We start from the raw sequence: 20,311 nt of genomic DNA, 5'->3' as shown, positions 1-20,311 counted from the left end.
CAGTTGTCCGGGCTGTGGCTGTACACCTAGAGAGCCCAACAATCCACGGCCCCGCTTAGCGGTGCTGACACAGCGGAAGCTCATCACCACATGAGGGAGCACACCAGCGCCAATGGAGCCGGGCAGCCTGCATCAGCCCGAGCCCCGCCTGCGCCGGGGCTGTCCCGAGAGAGATCATTCCTGTGGCAGATCATCCCTCTGACATCCACCCAAGCAGGAAATGGGAGCTGAAGGGCAAGAAGGGAAAGCTTCATGGGACATTTTATTGATGCATGTGAAGCGAGAGCATTTGGGATTTGAACAAGACTTAATATGGGGTGTTTAGGGAAAGAACTGAAGGAAGGGGGGGGGTCAGGGTGACTTGCAGAATAAAAAGCATAATAAAACAGAGGAAGAAAGGAGTCACAGAAAGCTGCAGAGACTGTAGGGTATGGGAGGTAGTTAAGACCCCAAGTGCATGTGTGTGTGTGGCTGTCCAGGAGATGCACTGTCCTGGAAGGGGCCCTGGCCTTCAGAGATTAAGTGAGGGCTAATCCCTTCTGCAGCATCCCTCACCTGATGTTGTCCTTGAGAAGAGAGGGAAGAGAAAGAAGTGAAGGAGGAGGTAAGATTAGTGAAGGAGGAGGTAAGATTGTGTGGGCAAATGCCTTCCCAACTCTGTTTAGACTTGTCCTTCCTTTTGCCTCCTGAAGGTGTTTGCTAATGGGTTGTGGGTGATTGTGCATTAAATAGTTAGCAGGATGACTCATTAAATCTAAAGGGACAATGTGTACTGATTAGGTACTTGGAGCCAGAAGTTAAAAATTTGTTTGCCTTTATGTTCTTGATTTGAGTGCACTGGGTACTGAAGCCAGTGATTAACTACTGGCTTTATAGTGGTCTCCTCTCTTGTCTGCAGTAATGGCAGTATTTTGAGTGAGTGTTGCTGGGTTTGTGGTGATATTTGTAGCTTCCACATTCTGTAAGTGGAACAGAGGTCTCTGTTTCATGGGTTAAAAACTCCAAAGGGTTAGCTTTTATTATTCAAGCCTAGGAGAAGGATAATGTAAAAAAAAATTCCTGCAGAATTTGCCTTGGATTTTCCAAGTTTATGCAAATTATATTATCTGTTTAGATTCTGCTTTGTGTGGAATATCTCCTGACCTTGAGAACACTTCAGTGAAAATAAATTCTAATTTTTGATTCGAGGTTTTTAAAGTTTTGAGATGTAGAAACTCCAGAAATTTTAAGGAGCAGAACAATCAGCATAGACTTGCTTATCATCAAGAGCATGGCTCTCTCCTCCCCGAGACATGATTGCAAAGATTGAAGGATAGCAGTATTTCTCTTAATGTACCTCTGAAATGAGAGCAGGTAGGCTCTTAATTTTCATGAGTGTGTGGCTCTCAATCCACTGAGCGTAGTCTGGAGCATCTCTTGTCCCTTCAAACACATAGGCCTAACCACGACTTGCTCTGAGTCACATTTTCCAGAATCCTTCCAGTCATCATGTTTTGAAAGGCTGTTTTCAGCAGCCTTCTCTTATCAGTAGGGAGGCTGAAGTGCAGAGGTGGAGTGATTTTTCCCACATACCAATGGAGCAAGTGTGAAAACTTTCATTATTCACAGGCCAAGATTAACACTCAGAAGGGGCTTCTTTCCTATTACACTAACATCCCTTGGAGGACTGTTTTCAAACCACGCCCTGGGGCTTTTCCTTGGGACACCAAAAATTCTCAAAACGAGACAGCTACTTGGCAGGTTCCCCATTACAGTTTCACCCCCTCGTCTTCCCCCACAGTCCATCCCACGCTCACAGGCACAAATGATGAGCTCACTTCATCACACCCTTTTCTGTCATCTTGCCCACTTTCTTCAAAATTTTCTGCTAAACACCCACTTATCTGCTGGGCACCAACTTTTGCTTTACTGATGTCATCTTTGTTAAAAAAAAAAACAAAAAACCACAAAAAAAAAAAAAACAACAAAAACAAAACAACAACAACAAAAAAAAAAAAAAAAAAAAAAAAAAAAAAAAACAAAACAAAACAACACAAAAACAAAAAACCACAAACCACTAAACCAAGCCAACCCAGGCTGCTAAATGGCAGCACTTCTTTCTGCAGTACATAGGGCTTCTGGTCATTGCTCATAATCAGCGACTCAAGAGGAAACTTCATATACCTTCTGCTAAAATGCACTATTTACAAAGCAGAGGCAGCAAACCACAGATACTCAGCTCCTGCCTCTCAGAGCTCAGCATATTAATACACACAAACACAGACCACACAAGACTCTGAAGTGCAACAGTTGAGAAGTGGCTGTTACCCCATCCCTGGGGCAGAGAAGCAGGGCACACACCAAGTTACAGAGTTTCCTCTTAAATTATTCTGGGGTGCATTGCCAGAATTCCTAAAGCTAACCCCAAAGCAGGGAGGTAAAATGAACAGGCAATGTGTTTATCTTACCAGTCTTTCCTGCGTTGCAATGTAGCCATTCACTCTATTCTGATTTATCAGAAACCAAATGTGCAGCCTGAAAAGGGCATGTTTGGTTTTGTGGATGTTTTTTCTCTTTTTTTTTTCTTCCTTCTAGAGGCAGTGAGGCACTGGAAGGGGAAACCTTATTCTTTTCCAACAGAGACTTAGCCATTTGTTGATACATCTGCTATTTTTTTATAGTGCAAAGATTAACCAAAACCGTTTAAGCCTCAAAGTATTAAATCTCCTTTTGTTTTTCAACTGAAGATTTCTTTACTACTTAAACCTGCTTGGCAATAGTCCATTTAAATGACTTTTAGAAAATGTCACGCCGAAACTGAAACGCTTTTGGGAAACATGCCAGTAAAACTGAAACTCTTTTGGGAAACATTCAAGAGACTGGCCATGAAAAAGCTGAGTGGAGATGGGAAGGAGGAGGAGAGAGAAGCACCCCCTCAGCTGTAAGTTGTGCAGTGGCTGAGGACATTCACTGAGACACCATCACAATGTTCAGCCTCCTGTATTGTCTGATTTGGGCCAGACAACATTACATTCAGCCTCAGAAATTATGAGTGTGTGCTGCAGTCTGGCCACTGGCTGCTCAAGAGTGGGGCTGCATCTCAGTGTTACAGTTTTATGTGCATATACTTATTTTGTACCTGGGCTTAAACTGGTGTTTTTCTGCATCCTAAGCAAATAGTCTGATTATGGGCTTTTCTTTCTTCTGCAGGAACATGATGGACACTTTGTCCTTCTAATATGTGGATGTTTTGGACTCAGTTGCCCCAGAGAGTAGGGATGGAGGGAGGGAAAATCAGTTTTAGTCTTTACCTTGATGGTACCTGGTGGATAGCCGCAGGTCTGTGCTGAGGAAAGAGGAAGAAAAGACATGTGATTGTCATTCTCTGGTGTAGCAGCACTAGACAAGCATTTTCATCAGCACAGAATTTACTCAGTCGCAGACTGAACATAGGCTGTGCAAAAGCATGAACTTGCGTGACAATAGTAGGGAAAAGGGTTAAATAAATCTGATGGCTTTTTGAGATTTATCTTGTTTCTAATTTATACACACTTGTGTCACACAGCACTGCTCACTGACCCGAATTAAACCTAGATGTGCAATCTTCTTGGGTTTTTCTTTTTGTTTCATTTAAGTAATTGAAATCAGTTTTACATGTCTGTCTTAGAAATGAAAGTTCTTGCTGTCTGACTGTGTTTTAGCTTTATGACCCGTGCAGCCTTAATTCTGGGATCGCTGACTAGTGCTGGGGCACAGAGGCACTGCCTGATGTGCCACATGCACTGTGTGTCTGTGTGCACAGGTTTGGAAGTCTGGGGCTTTTCTGGAAATTTGTCCCTCTGTCCCATAAACATCTAAGTGGCAGAGGTCTATCATTTTATATCCTGCTTTCTCCTAGCCTTGTCTTTATCAGTCTGGCTGATTCTTAATATGAGGTGTATTGAACACGTTACTCCTGTAAAATTCCAGAGCTGAACTTTCACTTTTGCTTAAGATAACAGGGCTTTTTAAGCCTACTTGTTTTGCAACCTGACAGGAGAGACATCAATCTCTCAACATTACATTAATGCTGCCATCTTAGAGAATTTATGGTGTTTTCAAACATTATTGTGCTGCCTTAACACTACTATGAAATTGCCAATGTAGATGACTAACAAAAAGCGGGTTTTTGCTAATACTGCAACTTGTGAAACTGGTGAAAGTATTATACCTTTGCTACATGAATGGCTTTACTCACAAAAGGGAAAAGGCAGCAGCCTGAATCTAAACCAAGACCTCCTGATTCACATGAGCACATGTAATCCTGGCTATCATAGTCTTCCCTATTTGCCAATTCAATATGAAGAAACTATTTTGTTAGGAAAACACCTCTGACGCGTGTTCAGAGAAAGTCCTAGGCAGTGCTTGTGTATGGGGAACGGGCTGTGATTGTGAGCAGATGTAGGCTGTGCTGTGCTGGCAGCCCCAGTGACTGCAGCAGCCTCCACCTCCTTTGCAAGGGAAGAAGCAGGGGCACAGCAGAGGTTCTCCCACTGCGCTTGCAGGCCTGCAGGTTTGGCAGTGACCAAGGGCCAAGGGTCCCATTGCAGGAGGCAGCTGCAAGGCAGCGGCTAATGCACCTGGGGCTCCATAGCTGGAGGGGATGGCTGCCCACTCCTGCTGCCTTCTCTGGAAACAAAAAAGATCAAAGAGCCCCCGAGTAACCCAGCACAGTGGGATATCAGAGGGCAGGTATATCCCTCACTGGATGCAAGGAGGTTTCCCTCCGCTGGGAAGCAAAATGCCTTGCCGTGACTGCTTCCCATGGCTGTGCCTGCCAGCTGCCTCTGCAGTGATGCAGAGCTCCCCCATGTCCCCATTCATGCCATGCCACACCACCCCCAAGGGGCTGAAACAACTTCTTTACTTACTTTGCTTGTGGGAGTATCTTTCTCTCTGGAGGGAGACGGGCACTTTCCACCTAGGGCATGGAAATAAAGGTGAGCAGGCAGATCTGGGGCTTCATGGGCTCACGTCCCGCTGCCAGCCAGGGGCCCACTAAACCTGTAGGTAGATGCCTTCTCCAGCTGTTTGGACCAGGCACTTTATGCAGCTTCTCTGCTCCCCAAGAGGAAGCCCCTGGCAGGCACCCAGCCCTGCTCTGGGGGTTGCAGAAGTAGGGGCTGCCACAAGGTAGGAGAGGCACAAATCATAGGTCCAGGGATGGCAGCTGTTGGCAGGTGCTACAGCATTTAGCTGTTCCTGGGAAAGACAGCCTTTGTTCCCTGGGCACCCTGGCAGTGCAGCACTAAAGTTTGCGGATTGGATGAGCAACCAGCCTTTCTGGGTGTGGTGGTTTTGTATGGGAGGCATTTCTGGAAGTGATGTAAAAACTTCTGTGTGATAGTCTGTAGAACTACAGAGAAGCTGTATACGCTTCTGTGAAAAATATATGTTAAAGATGAAAAATCCCGGGAAAGCTTTCTTTTCTTTCTGGTCTGGGGATAGGTAATAAGATAATAAGCTAAATTCCTCTTGTAGAGCTATAGAGAAAAGACTCTGTTTCCCTGTAACACATGAAAGCCATGGGAAGATGAAAGGTTCAATTTGATATTGAGCAAAGGCCTCCGTGCTAAAGTAAGCAAATGTTAAAGTAGCTGTGATCCTCTGAGTTTAAACAGAGAAGGAGGGAAGAGTGGTCCTGTGCCCCCAGAAGAAGAAAATCTCTGTTCCCAGAGATAAAGATGATTTTAGAGATAGATAATGAGAACTTTGGCCTTTGAGCAGCTCATCTTTAAAACAGTACCCCATAATTAGACATGGCCCATAAACACAGCTGTGGGAAAAGCTTGTAGAAAATAGGAAGGACTTCATGATTGCAGATTTCCCTGGGCAGCTGCTATTCATGAGGAAATTGAGAGCCACGAGAGAACTGGCTTTTTTCTTGTGGAGAAGTCTCCATAACATTAACAAGAAGGACTTCTCTCCCTAAGTGAACTGAAGACTATTCTAGAAGTACTAAAGTGACTGAAATTTTAGGTTTTGTTTCTTTACATTGTCAGTGGGAAAGAAAAGGTTTTGGGAGGAAGTATTCTAAAAGTTTTGTTCTGATTCTTATTACTTTAGTTACTGTTAATAAATCTTTCTTTATACCCTTTTAAAGTTTTGAGCCTACTTTGCCTTTCTCCTAATCCTACCTCACAACAGGAAGTGAGTGCACTGGTGATTAGCCAACACTGATCCCACCACACTCTCTAGTGCATTAACCGAGAAATCTCACATTAATGAACCAAAACCACTACACTGGGATTGTCCATATTAAATAGCTCTAGGTGGGTGAATCAGCAGCAAATACTGTGAAGAGATAGGAAAGAACCAGTCTCATGCTCCCACAAATGATCTACATCAATCTGACCTCTAGCATGTCTTGGGAAAAAGCAAAAGGAAGAAAAACATAACGACAGTATAACAGGGCAAACACATGGAGGTGAGTGCAAGGCTCGTGGATCTGACCTCTAGTAGTTGAAATAATCCTTGCTGGTTCAAGCAGATGACTTTACTTGCAGGTTTAAGTACTGAAATTATTTGGCAAATTTAGGAGCCTTTACATTGTGTTCAGGTTGCTGTTAGAAAGTTTCTTGGTAATAAGAGCTAGGCTTTCTTGGGAGTGCACTGTTGCTTATAGTTTACAAATTTACCCTTGTAAAAGGCCAATAATTAACAAATATTTTGCAATGTAGTGCTAATATTTATATGCTAGATTTATGTATATAATATGAATATGCTAAGGGATGTAAAGCTGCTAAGTCATAAGAATTTAGGGATTACACACAGCATGCTGGTGGAGGTACATTATGAATCAGTCTCTAATTGCTTATCTGCGTGTTTTTTTTTCTTTTCCAGGACTGAGGAAAACAGGCAATGCCACTATTCTTTTTTGCTATTGATACCTTCCTTGCTAAATGTGTGCTCTTAGGTCTCATCTTTTTATAAACTACCTAAGTTCTGCAACTCACCTGGAATAATTTATTTCTGCAGATGTCCCTGGTGCTCTTATAAGAATAGCAGAAAGTTTTGCAAATATCAGTGAACTTCCCAATTTTCTGTTTAGTTGGAGAACATAGATAGCTTTCATTACAGCTGGGTATAAAAATAAAGCTATAATACTACCTCATTCCAGGTTACTTGCTTGGTTTTCTTTGCATTATATATAGAGTTTTGCCTATGCTGGATATAAAATTCTCTAGGTAAGTTGGAGACACCAGTGTGACCATTTCATACAATTCAATAGAAGTCCTATGAGCTACATTTAAAATAAAATATGTATATGTGTATTTATCATACATAACTCACATTAGAAGCCTGTTGTAGCTGTCAGATATTGTGAGTTTGATATAAGTATTTTTGTTTCTGCTGTCTATTTATTCCACTTATTCTTGTTTATATTCAGTTGGTTTCTGATTTTTTAGTCCCTTGCTCACATGAAAAAGCTGTTTGGTTTGGCTAGCTCTTCCCCTGGATTGTCAGAAGATAAATAGCATATGTTTCTATAGCAAATTAGATCTGTAAACTGATGCATAACTTTAGATAAATTCTTATTTAGTCAGTCATGCGTAATCCTGCAGGGAATATACATTGTATGGTCTGAGAATTGAAAGCCTTTCTCAGCATTCATGCTACAGACGTGCTGACTCTTTGAGGCAGGTCCCCAGCAGTTAGAGAAAGGGAGCCCAGCTTGCCTGTGGGTGGAGAGGGATTCTGAAGTGTTGGCTCTTATTGGGCTGAGGTTTTTTGGGGCAATTATAAGTATAGCTTTATTAGTAAAAATGCTGGGAAATAGTTCTGACCAGCAGTCATGAGAGAGGACAAATGTGACTGTTATTAAAATGAGAACAAAGGCAGATTTCCTTTTCTTTCTTTCCATAGTTTCACTTAGCTCTTTGCAGAGAAGCTGCATGAACTACATTACAGGGCTGTCGTGCTCAGGAAGTGGTCAAACCAAATACAGAAATGTCTCTAAAAAGCAAACACTTCAAACAGAAGGGATGAAATGGCAGACATGGGGATGTACAGGAAGAAGGAAAGAGTCAAGAAATGAATTACAGAGGAAGCAGCAGAGTAACAGATAAATGGTCTGCATTATTTTCTCCCAGCAGCTGCTGTTAAGAGCTCAAGTTTGTGTTGCCTGCTTTGCACACCTGAAACTAAGATTGCCTTCAGTCTGAATTTACTTCAAACCAGCTGCCAAAGGGCCGAGAGACAGGGCAGTGGATACCCCTTTCTATCCCTGAAGGGGCACTTCCTGGGCAGAGGTAGTGGGATGCTGCTGGTAACGTCATACAGACACCCACAGAACCATCTTAATAAGAGCTGATGCTGATTCCAGAAATATGAAGTTCCTCTGACCTGCTGTGGGGCATGATATCATCAGCCTTCAGGAGGGAGGGCTTCAGGGGGCACCTGCTGCAGCTGTTGTCTCTAACTTGGTGTCCCACAACAAGAGGTTATTAGTCCAGAAAGAGCTGGACCTTCCTCGAAAAATATCCAATTCTTACCTGACACTTTAAACTCACCACCTCTGACACAAAACTGCCAAACTCTCAAAATTCCCCATATGCAACCAAATTAAAACCACCATCCTTACTCTGTGGCTGCTTGGCAAAGAAAGCCCAATGCCCCATCACTTCAGTACATTTTAATTCCTGCCACCCCTGTATTTGACTCTGGGGCCTCTTCCCTTGGACCCCACCAGACACAGCTGGTCCTCACCTACATGTGGACTAATTCATCTGATGAACTTTGCCTGCCTCTCTGATAATTTTGGGATATTTCTTCCAACTGGCTGCCAATTTTCCCAAGACTTATAGATACTCCCTCACCTGTAGGTGCCCATTTACTTTGATTTTTTTCCACATGTAGTTAGTGACTCAGGAGAGATGCTGACAGCTGGATTATATAAATGCATGAGCCTCATTCCTTAGGAATTTTATGTGGATGGGCTGCCTGTTATGAGATAAATAAAAACTTTGTGTTGTAACTTGAGCTTTCCCTTTAGCCTGACTCTGAGCTGGCCCTGTGCTGTGAAGCATAGGAGCCTTTCCTAGCTGAGCCTCAGTCTCTGCCTCTCACACTGCCTGGAGAGCAGCAGTGGCCAAGACTTGACCTCTGCAGCACCAGAGTCACTGCATAGGAATGACTGTTTCTCTGGAAAAAAAAAAAAAAGAAAAAAAAAAAAAAAAACCTCATCATCTCTCCATCCCTCTGAACTTCTGTGAGGTCTATGATTTTTCTGAAGGACCAAAAATTGCAGCTTTGTCAGCAGTGGGGCAGCTACGAATGAGGAGAGATGTGCTACATAAAAATCACCCCAAGCTGGCACGGCTTGTCGGCAGCAGCTAGAGCGAGGTGATTTGTAGCTGCTCTCAGTCATGCAAGGGCAGCTGGTCAATGCTCTCCCTGAATGACTTCTCCTGACAGTGACTTGTTGGAGTTTTTGAAAGTGAACAAAACAGGGTGTGGAGCTGCATGAGCACAGACTGGGGCACAGCACCATGCCAGTGATGTCTTTTATGGCAGTGCCCCCTGCCCTCTGATGGGGGACATAGGTTTCACAGCCCCATCAAGCTAGCAGAAAAAAAATCTGCCTTACAAAAACCTTGCTTGCAATGTTCTTATAAAGAATTCTGTTCTTATTCCTGCTCCTAAAAAGCAGTCAGGAATTATTTCAAAAGCAACACAAGTCCTGCATGTAAGGATGACAGGACCACTTAAAGCAGTGGGGATTCAGCAAACCTGGGAGCTGAGAGCCTGGACCCAAGGCCCTTAAGGCACACCAGCTCATCACTGCTTCTTGCTGCCACAGGTGAGGACCCACCAGTTTCACACAGATTTTGTTTGCCTTTACTCAAACTGCTACTGAAGAGCAGAGCTTCATGCTTTGGGGACCTCTGCCCTTTTCCTTACGGCCAGGTATAGTGGTCACAACTTAGACATCTGGCCACAGACCTGCAGAGATGTGAGAGATGTGTTCTCTTTGCAAACAAGAGGAATGTTGAATTTTGGCAATGGAGTGCCTTGTCTGAACTCCTTAAGACCAAGTAAGCAGTCAGACTGCAGTACTCAGAGGTTGCATGACCTTTTCTTTGACCTACCAAGAAGACAAAGGAAAAGAATTTTCCACCTGTCCTAGGTGGTTCCTGTTGATCATCCTCCTCTGTCTTTATAATTCCTTAGGAGACAATCTATTCCTAACCACTGTTGTATGTAACTATAGGATACTCACATATTTCATGTACAGCATTTAAATATATTGTACAATTTAGTCTATTTCCATATAGTGTATAAAAAAGCTTGTCTTTATGAGATATGGTACCAATGGATAAGAGATAGCAAGGAGAATCTCCTCTAAGTGTAGTTTTCCTGCCTGGAAACTTGGAGGAGATGACAAGTATTCTCTGTTCCTTTTGTTCCTCACCAGGATGGACTCCCTTCCTGCCTTCAGCAGACTTTCAGTGCTGGGAGCTTACAGATGATGTCACCTCCGTAAACATCATCCTGAGGCAATACTCTTTGACATACTAAGAACTATATTGTTTATTTTAATTTGCTTGCTAAATTATGTTTTGTTAATCAAGAAGCTCCCCATGGTGCCTTGCATGATCCCTTGAGGCTGATTCATTGCAGGTATCATTTGCTTTGGAATCACTCTCTTAGTTCTATTGTTTAAATAAATGTAAAATGGTATTGGACCTACCTTATTTTTGGTATACAGTTTCCCATCCTTCCACTGGATCTCTGCACCCTTTGGTAGCCAGTTTTGGTGTGGTTTCCTTGCTGGCTGAATTGTTTTTTGTACTGGCTGTTTTACAGAATGAAACTCAGTGACCAAAGCAGTTCGTTATCTCACTGTAAGTGGATGAAGCACTCGGATGCTGTGCACCTAAAAAAACCAAAAACCACCCCAAAGCCTCCACTGTAGGCAAACATTAGCAAGTGGGGGTGGGAGAGGAAGAGAGGTGGAATGGATGAGTGATGTATCTTTGTGGGGTGCTGGGAAGAGCTGGTGGCCTCCACAAAGTGACTGAAGTATTGCAGAATGGACTCCCTCTAGGTTCTGTAGTCTGAAATAGCAATTTATGGTGGTTTTGACAAGAGGAAACCACATGCTTAGCTATCTTGCTCTTCTGAGAAATGCTGTGACAAACTAAATGGTAAAAACCAAACACTTCAAACCACAATGAAGCATAGCATTTGCTACTGAAGCTTTCCAGTGCAGTCTTTTTGTGCTTCTTTGTCTCCTTTTTGTCCTTGTTAAAAAAATTATTTTACTTTTATTCCTTTTTCTTTCTCCCAAACTACAAGGAAGAAAAACAGAAGAACCAGAAATATAATTTGCAGGTCTTGTTGACTGGGGAGGAAGCAAGTTTTAGTTGACACATTGTAATTGCTGTACATTTCCAGAAAAAAAAAATTCTCTTTAAGACTTCAGGTGTCTGAAGCCATTTCATCAAACCTCAGAGGCAAGAAGTGTCAGGCAGTTAACAGAACACTCTAAGAACAAGTGCTGTCCCCTGGGAACGTGTGATTTTGCAGATTGAGGTACACCACCACAGGCTAGGTCTCTGCTAAGCAGCCCTCTCCTTTGTTTCTGTTTTGTACTTTGCTAAGCAGTCCAACACCAGATTTCAGCAACAGAAGCTGTAACGTGCAGCTGACAGCAGGGTATTAGAAGACGAAGGGAGTCCAGTTTGGGGCAATCACATACCTCCAATTCAAACATGACAAGGATAAACAGCTGTGTCTGTGTACAAGCTACCCTTGTGTGCTCTGAACTGAAACATGTACGCAAACACAACAATTTGTCTGTAACCCTGCCCAAATGAGCACCACAGGTCCTGCAGCATCCCTTGGCTTTGAACTGCCACAGCCTGCCCTGATGCTATGCCAGAGGCTGGAGCAAACTTTGGTAGATGCTGCTACTGTCCTTACCTCAGTGTACTGCAGCTCTCCTAACTCACCTGAGATGTAGAGTTATTTGCCATATGCAGGCATTACTGAAACATGTTATAAAATTCTAGATCTGTTCAATTGCATTCGACAAGCTGTTTCCCAACCTACAACTAGAGCTGAGGAACCAACCTCCAAAAGTCACTGTGATTCAGAAATCGATGAAACCCTCTCCACCTGTTTTGTTCTCTTTACAGACAATTTCTTGAGAGGTGGTACTGGATCCTTCTGACAAGGTAGGCAGATGTCCAGTTGTTAACCTGGGCTTGGATGGCTGAAAAAACAGTGGTTTAGCCTGGTAGTTGACAAATCTATGCTTTAAACTATAATTGTGCCTGAGTGACTTCCCTTGGCAACATTTTCTGGAAGTTCAACTATGTGAATTATAAATGGCATTAGTCACTTGGTCTGTGGGGAAATGCTAGCATTTCGTGACTGTGCAATTCTTGTATGTCCCTTTTTTAATTTAGTCAGAACTAAAGAGAACATCCTGGTGAAACAGAAAGTAAGAAAATAATAAAAATTGCTGTGCTTTTCAAGCAGTAGCTGCAGAACTACTTCTGCCTAATTTATCCCCAAGCTTTCGCTGTCTTTGGAATGTGACTGAAGCTCAGACATGGTGTGCAGTTCTCAGAAATGAGGACATAGTGTGACTGGAGCTGGAGAGCATGGCATCTGACTGGCAAGGAAGGAGAAGGTCTGTAATCTACCAAAAGTCTATGCAAAGATGAACACAACAGCCATTCATGCACTTAAAGATACATTCATAAATTTCAAATAAGTGGTTGGGTTAATGGATCTCACATTATGAGTAAAATTATGTGTTTAAAGCAATTAATCAACTGCTGATGTTGTCTGGTCCCTGGAGAAAGGGGAGTGGTCCGACAGAGATGCTACAGCAGTTGGATGTGCATGCAAACACTGACTTATGAAGGCTGTTAGGGAGGCTTAGGTTCCCTGTGGCACCAGGAGCTGTCAGAGGAAAAGCAGAGCTTGGAGGGAGCAGCCAGCATACACAGCTCTTTCTCACCAGGGATAACAAATTAAAGCAAACACATTTTTCCCACTGGCAGGGCCACCTCTGTCCTTTGCTAAGACTGAAAGTTTGCTCTTCATTGAAAAGTGTTTCCTCTAACAGCACACAGTTTTTAAGGGTTCTGGAAGATCAGAGTGTTTCTGAGAGAAAATAAGTTGGTTAAATCTGACAAGAATATTTACCAGTTGGGTTGCAATTCTTCTTAAAATCAAGTGCGGTTCCTTTTGATTTTGATTGCTAAGTAGTGATCTCACATTTTGATCAGACCAGAATGCTCTTCCAGAAACTTTGCAGGAAAGTGTAACTATGCAAGTAACTCAAGGAAAGGAAAAAGACAATAGTATGAAGCAAATGCATTTTTCAGACTTATGGGAATGAATTCTTGAACCTACATAAAAGCACATCCAAAATGTTTCTTTAGAGTAATACTGATACTTGAGCTGTTTCTGTTTTCAGATTAGTTACGACTAAGGAGAAAAGGAATCATAAATGTGAAAGCATGCTTGAGAATTTTTTGTGTCACTTTATGGTTTGGGCCTGCTGGCTTGCAACTGATTTGCATAATAATTTGTGCAGCCATTCAACTGAGAGAAAACATTTTATTTGCAATCATAGTCATTTGGAGTAGTAAGAATTTGCAAAAAATGTAAGCCACTCATCAGAAATCAGAAACTTTGTGGTAGATAGGGACAGGTGAATGGAAGATTTCGGGATGTAACGGAAAGCAAGACTCTTCCCCCCTCATCCTGCGATATGTAACCAATCACCCCTGAGACATGTAGCACCTCCTAACACCAGTAGTCCTCCACTCCCTACTAACCCTAGCCGGAGCCACCATCCCCCTTTTGACGTAGTAAGGCCCCTTGACTATTTAACCACACGAGATAAGGTAATAAACGCCATTTTGACCATCCACCACACTGGTGTCTGTGCATGTCGATGGCCCGAGTGACCCGGGCAAAGCCAGATTACCGTGTCTTGAAACCAGGTCGCCTGCCTTCTCAGCAGAAGGCAACAAAGTAGTGCCAAAACCCGGGAGAGAAAATCTCTCGGGTAGCGAGTATCGCCTGGATGAGAAACAGCGGCCGGAGCGGCGGGACCGACTCTCGGCGGGGGAGACGTCCCCGGACCAGCGATCATCATGGAGGCCATCGCGAAGGTCGTGAGTTCAGTTCATAAGCAGTGGGGAATTAAGTGCAGGCTCAAAGATTTTTATATTGCTATTGCAAGACTCCTAGAGCTTGGGGCGATTGAACGTCCCGTGGAAATATTACATCCGGAGGTGTGGGAGAAATGCACGGCTGCGCTGGCCGAGGACACCAAATCCTCAGGCAGTCGCAAAAGCCTCAAGGCATGGGGTAGAGTTGAACAGGCCCTACGCAGAGCGCTTGAGGAACAGGAAACATGGAGCGCCGCGCGCACATGTTTATTAGCTACACCCAAATTGGGGATAGGGGCGGCAACGCAAACCGGCCCTGAAAGCGGTTTGCCCGAGAGCGGGGATCCGGGGGGGCCGGGCACGTTCCCCCCCTCCCCGAGCCAGAGTCCAAACCCCCCCGCGGAACCCTCCCAAAAACCCGCGGGTTCCCCATCCGTCCCTTCACCGCCAATCAGCGATTCGGCTCCGGGGGCGCGGCAGCGCACACAGTCCTTTTGGGAGGAACTGACGAGGGAAGCCAGAGATGCAGAAAACGCGGCTCGGGAGGAAACACGGGCAGCGCCCCCGCCCTACCCAACCGAACATGGCGCCGGCGACCAAGGAGATGGGCGGGGCGCAGATGCTTTCGGCGGGAAGAGCCCGGAGTCGCGGGTTTTTGCTAATGCACATCCGCGGGGAAAAGAGGAGGAGGAGAGCCGCAGAGAGCCCATGCCCAATCGGGAGCCGCGCTCAATGCTGCTACCATTTAAGGGAGAAACCTCCCCCTGCGGGCGACAGGGCAAGCCCAGGCTGTGGGAGCAGCACCACCCCCGAAGGGAGGGGCAGGGCCGGAGCCGCACAAAAAGGCACCGAAGCCCGGAAGCGCGCTGGCATTCGACTTCCGGCTCCGAGTCCAGCAACAGCAGCTCTGCCAGCTCGGGAGAGCTGACGGAAGCCGACTGGGACTCAGAAACTGAGAGAGCGGAGCTAACGTGGTTAAAAACAAAAACAAATAAAGCCTTAAGCCACACCGAAAGGCAATCACAACACGAACCAGCCCAGTTCACCGACTGGGGAAAAATAAAAATAGCTTGTGCTGAATGGGCCCCCTCGGCCACAGTTCAAGCCTTCCCGGTGAGGATCACTGGGTCAGAGGAGAACCAACAATGGATATATACTCCGGTAAACCTCAAAGACATACAGGCAATTGTCAAAGCGATTTCAGAGAAAGGGATTAACTCAGCCATGGTCTCCACCCTCATGGACAGCCTTTTTGGCAATGACGACTTGCTCCCCGTTGATATCAAACAAATAGGTCGCATGATACTTGGCGGTGTGGGAATGATGGTGTTTAAGCAGGAATGGGAAGATAATTGTACAAAAGAGCTAGCCCAAGCTTCTGGGGCGGGGCAACCACTGCACAGCTCGAGTTTATCCAGGCTGATGGGAAAACATGACGAGATGATTACACCTCAGCAACAAGCCACACAAATGCGGGCCGAGGAAGTCAGGGCCACCACTCGAACCGCCAGGGAGGCTATTCGTGCCGCCTCTCTAGTAGTGGTCAAGCCATCACCGTGGTCCACCATAAGGCAGGCAGAGAGTGAAAGCTTCATGAGTTCGTAGACCGCCTGCAAACAGCAGTAGACTCCTCTACTCTGCCCGCAGAGCCAAAGGGCCCTGTGGTAGCAGACTGCTTGCGCCAGCAATGCAACTCCGTCACCAAGGACATTTTGCACTCCCTGCCAGCCGGAGCCAGCCTGGCCGACATGATCAGACATGTCGTAAGAGAAGAGCACCTGACACCCATTCAAGCAGCCGTCCACACCCTAACCAGTGCAATGGCATGCTTCAAATGTGGTCAGGCAGGCCACATCGCAGTGAGCTGTCCCCAGCCGGCACAACAGTCCGCGGCGGTGCCCCCACCCCAAGCACGCCCAAGAGGGCCCTGTTGGAGCTGTGGGAAGAAGGGGCACTTCGCTAAGGACTGCAGGTCCCGGCCCCAGGGAAACGGGAAGGGGAGGGGGCATGCAGGCCACACTCAGCCTTCTCCCGCTACGAATGCAAATTGGCCCATCTATGTCAACCCCCAGTGGGGCAGGGGGCCCTCATACCCCATGTCCCCACAGGAGGCAGCCAGCTTCGCACCCCCACCAGCGACACAATTGCAGAGTTTCGCAGCACCGCCAGCAGCACCTTCGTATCCACCACCGCCACAAGCCACGCCTGTGCCACAGGGCCAGCAGGGAACGCCCCAGAGCGGGACCCCTGGGTGGCCCTGGCTATGAAAATAGGGAAGGAGCCCCTGATGGTGTGGGGGAGATGCCGCCTTTATAGCAGTCAGGATCCCCACGTCATAGGGCTTCAGTTTTGGGCGGACACGGGATCAGACTCCTCGGTTTTTCCCCAAGCACTTTGGCCTCAGCATTGTCAATGTAAAGAAGTCCTCCCGGTGAACGGAGTGGGAGGGCCATCCTGGGCATGGAAAAGCACCCAGTTGGTGGCTATAACACTTCACACGAAAAAGGGACCGGAACAGACAGTGGCAATCTACCCCTACATTTTGCAAAACTCTCCACCCTTGATAGGAAGGGACATCCTTGCTATGTTAGGAGTCAGGATCACAAATTTATCATGAGGGCCACTGCCATACACCCACCGCTGCCGATCAAACTGACTTGGAAATCATCAGACCCCGTATGGGTCGAGCAGTGGCCCCTGTCAAAGCCTCAAATGGCAGCCTTGCTGGAACTGGTCAACCGCAAGCTGCAAAAGGGTCACATAGAACCCTCCACCAGCCCGTGGAACACCCCTGTATTTGTAATCCCCAAAAGGTCTGGAGAAGGTTATCGTCTCGTCCACGACCTGAGGGAAGTGAACAAGACAATCCAACCTATGGGTCCAGTTCAGACACTGCTGCCCACGACCTCAGCCATCCCCGAAGGGCAGCCATGCGCAGTGCTGGACGTCAAAGATGGGAACGGGGCTGGAGACTAGTGTTCACGGGGCGAGGGTATGCGGCGGTCAAAAAAGAGGGCAAAATCAAGTGGTGCCCACTTAAGTCAATCAAGCCTGACCTTCAGAATGAGACTAATGAAAACTGTGAGTTTCTGTTTGCAGGACATGCTCGTGGGGCGTCCCCGTAACACGTACACCCCTGCTCCAGAAGAAAACGACGAACCACCAAAACGCCAGACAGCACCCAAGAGTCCCGCACCGCTGAGACCCAAACATCAACGGTGTTTTTGCATGATTTTGCTGTTGGGGCTTGTTGCCAGAGGGCGAGCCGACCCGGACCATTACCCCCATCAACCATTCAGGTGGGTCATGCAACATCTTTCAAGTGACGACCAGGACGACCAAAATTACAACCCCATCACCCACACATCATGTACATGTACCTATCCTACTGGTGCCCAGCCTCCAACCCAGGGAAAAAGTACTGCAATTACCCGGGGTGGGGATATTGCGGATACTGGGGCTGTGAAACCATTGTTACAGATGCCAGGCCATCAGGAGAAGGGTGGCAACCGCAGGAGCCCGATAAATTTTTACAGTTCACCTGGGCACCTACCAGCTGTAAAAAACCCGCCATTGCGGAAGGGGTCTATAGGAACTTTTATACACAGCCCAAATATTGGAAATGCACAGACTATAACTGTCGTGGGGACAGGACATTTTCATGCTCATTATCCCAATCGTGGTTTCTGTTCCCTGTTCTCAATTTGTTTTGTCTTCCTTCCCCCCCCCCGGCTGGCTGCTGGCTGCTGGCTTGCTGCTTGGCTTGCTTGCTGCTTTTGCTTGCTGCTGGCTGCCTGCTTTGCTGGCTCTGTTTTCCTCTCTTTTTTTCTTTGCTTTTCGCTCGCTTGCTTTTTTGCCATTTTTTTCCTTTTTCCCCGGTTTCCGTTGTTCCCTTTCCCCCTCCCCCCCCCCGAAGATATCGGATCTACTCCGGGCAGGAGCTCCCCCGGGGTCTGCGAGAGAAGCTTCGTACCCTCTGCGGCGAAGAGAGATACAGCTCAACCCCCTTGGACTGGTGAAAACATCTGTGGTCATCTCGGGCTATTTCTCTTGTGCTGGGGAGTGTTTTTTGTTGTTCCTTAATAAACAAGTTTTTTCCACTTCCCCTCTGAAGAAATTCCTCCCGAACCCGGTGGTGGGGGGAAGTTGCAGAGGGTTTGGTTTCCTATAAGGGGCTCCTTTGGAGATGTTTTCCCCTAATTTGTCCTAAACCAGGACAATAACATAACAGTTTTGCAGCCAGATCACCCTAGTTGGGCCACAGGCAGAACATGGACAGTAGTCCTCAAAGGGCCAAAAGAGTGGGTGAATGTACGAATTATCAGGCTCCAACCGCCAGCACCCCGACCAGTAGGACCCAATAAAGTTATTAAAGACGTGCTGAAAGGGGAAAACATAACCCATCCCAAAACCTTACCCACAAAGGCCACTGATATCCCGACCGACCATGCGGATGCCTTCCAGATAGGCCGCTTAGCCAAGTCAGACTCAAACCCAATCTTTCGCATGCTAGAAGCTACCTTTCTATCCTTGAACAAATCTAACCCGAACCTAACTGATTCCTGCTGGCTTTGTTACGATATTAAACCTCCTTTCTATGAAGGAGCTGCTTTAAACACCCCCTTCAGTTACTCCACAGCCAATGCCCCCCACCAGTGCAGATGGGACACTCCCCGCAGAGGAATCACCCTGAGTCAAGTCATAGGCCAGGGCAAATGTTTTGGCAATGCAGCCTTAGCAAAGCAGAAAGGCAACTTCTGCACCAAAGTTGTCAAGCCCAACAGAAAGATCCATAAGTGGGTGGTCCCATCCGCATCTGGGATGTGGGTTTGTCAGCGATCTGGGGTGAGTCCTTGTGTGTTCCTTGCCAAATTCAATGACGCTATCAACTTCTGTGTCCAAGTTCTGATTGCTCCTAGGGTCCTGTACCACTCAGATGAAGAGGTATACCACCTTTTTGAGGAACCCAGCCAACTCCACAAAAGAGAAATAATAACAGGTGCAACTATCGCAATGCTACTCAGCCTGGGAGCAGCTGGCACAGCCACGGGTGTCTCAGCCCTTGCGACCCGACACCAAAGGCTTGCTCAGCTGCAAATGACCATCAATGAGGACTTGCAGAGAATCGAGAAATCCATCTCCTTTCTAGAGAAATCAGTCTTCTCGCTTTCGGAAGTGGTCTTGCAGAACAGGCGAGGACTGGACCTCTTGTTCATGCAACAAGGAGGACTGTGTGCTGCCTTGAAGGAAGAATGCTGCTGCTATGCAGACCACACGGGACTCGTTAAAGACTCCATGGCAGAACTCCGAGATAGATTGACTCAGAGAAAGAAAGACAGGGAGACCCAACAGAGCTGGTTCGAATCCTGGTTCAATCGATCACCATGGCTCACCACTTTAATTTCCACCCTGATAGGTCCACTGGCAATACTACTTTTAGCTCTTACTTTCGGACCATGCCTGCTAAACAAGCTGGTCTCATTCGTTCAGGCCCGCCTGGAACGAGCCAACATTCTGTTTATAAGCCAGCAACAAATGCTGTAAACCAAAAACGGGGAACACTGCCAGTCGCAAAAATGTTCCAAACTTGCCTTGCGAAGATTACTCAAGTTTACCAAAACCCCTTTTCCCTTATCAAGTTATAGCTTTGTACTTCACCTTAGTGCCTAGGTTTATAGCTACCTCATTTATTAGTGAAAAGGATGGGGGGAGATGTGGTAGATAGGGACAGGCGAACAGAAGATTTCGGGATGTAACGGAAAGTAAGACCCTTCCCCTGAGACATGTAGCACCTCCTAACACCAGTAGTCCTCCACTCCCTACTAACCCTAGCCGGACCCACCGTCCCCCTTTTGACGTAGTAGGGCCCTTTGACTATTTAACCACACGAAATAAGGTAATAAACACTATTTTGACCATCCACCACACTGGTGTCTGTGCATGTCGATGGCCTGAGTGACCCGGGCGAAGCCAGGTTACCATGCTGTGTCTTGAAACCAGGTCGCCTGCCTTCTCAGCAGAAGGCAACAAAACTTGAAACACACTTTACCAGTAGGAGTTTGATTAGCAAATGAGGTCTCATAGTATGGCTGCCCCACTGTTCCACAGGAGAGGCACCCATGGGCTGAGCGCTTGGCTGGTTTCAGCAGTGA

Source organism: Vidua macroura, chromosome 2, assembly GCF_024509145.1.
Source record: "Vidua macroura isolate BioBank_ID:100142 chromosome 2, ASM2450914v1, whole genome shotgun sequence".
NCBI lineage: Eukaryota > Metazoa > Chordata > Aves > Passeriformes > Viduidae > Vidua > Vidua macroura.
This window is presented reverse-complemented; position numbering follows the sequence as displayed.